General features: G+C 56.5%; 1 pseudogene; it reads right to left on the reverse strand.

Moving 5' to 3' along the window:
- Nucleotides 1–5: 5 nt before the first annotated feature.
- On the reverse strand, nucleotides 6–116 carry LOC123966955 (annotated as a pseudogene).
- Nucleotides 117–623: the final 507 nt, after the last annotated feature.

Here is a 623-nt window from a genome sequence, read left to right on the forward strand (position 1 = left end):
AAAAAGGCTTACAGCACCGGGTATTCCCAGGCGGTCACCCGTCCAAGTACTAACCAGGCCCTGCTCTGCTTAGCTTCCGAGAGATCGGGCGCTCCCAGAGCGGTGTGGCCGTAAGCCACTCAGGCACCCCCAAACGGCCCTTCAAAAGATGTTCTACGGCTAATTGACAAAAAACGTATTCTGCCCATAATGTCCAAGGTGCTCCAGAGTCACTTGGAATCCACAGGCACTGATTCCTGGGTAAACATCCAGGAACCGGGACACCGTTCACGCTGGCAGTCCACAGACGGGAATAGGCACCCGTTCCCGGGTATGGGTACAGCGACAAGGCCACCTTCAGCCGGAGGTCCTCACTCACAAACAGACGCTCATTCCTGGGTGGACATTCAGGAAAAGGATCCAGTCCGCCTGGAAGTTCCTAGCCAGGATCAGACGCTCTCCCGTCCAAGTCCTAAGCAGGCCCTGCCAAGCCTGGCTTCCGAGATCAGGCGAGATCGGGCAGTCCCAGGCCGGAATGGCCGTAAGCTGCCTTTGCACACCCCAGACGGGCCTTCAAAACACGATGTAACATTTACACAGCACTGTGTACAGGATAGGGAGAAAAAGAAGCAGCAGCAGGAGCG

The sequence above is a fragment of the Micropterus dolomieu genome, unplaced genomic scaffold, assembly GCF_021292245.1.
Source record: "Micropterus dolomieu isolate WLL.071019.BEF.003 ecotype Adirondacks unplaced genomic scaffold, ASM2129224v1 contig_14631, whole genome shotgun sequence".
Classification (NCBI taxonomy): domain Eukaryota; kingdom Metazoa; phylum Chordata; class Actinopteri; order Centrarchiformes; family Centrarchidae; genus Micropterus; species Micropterus dolomieu.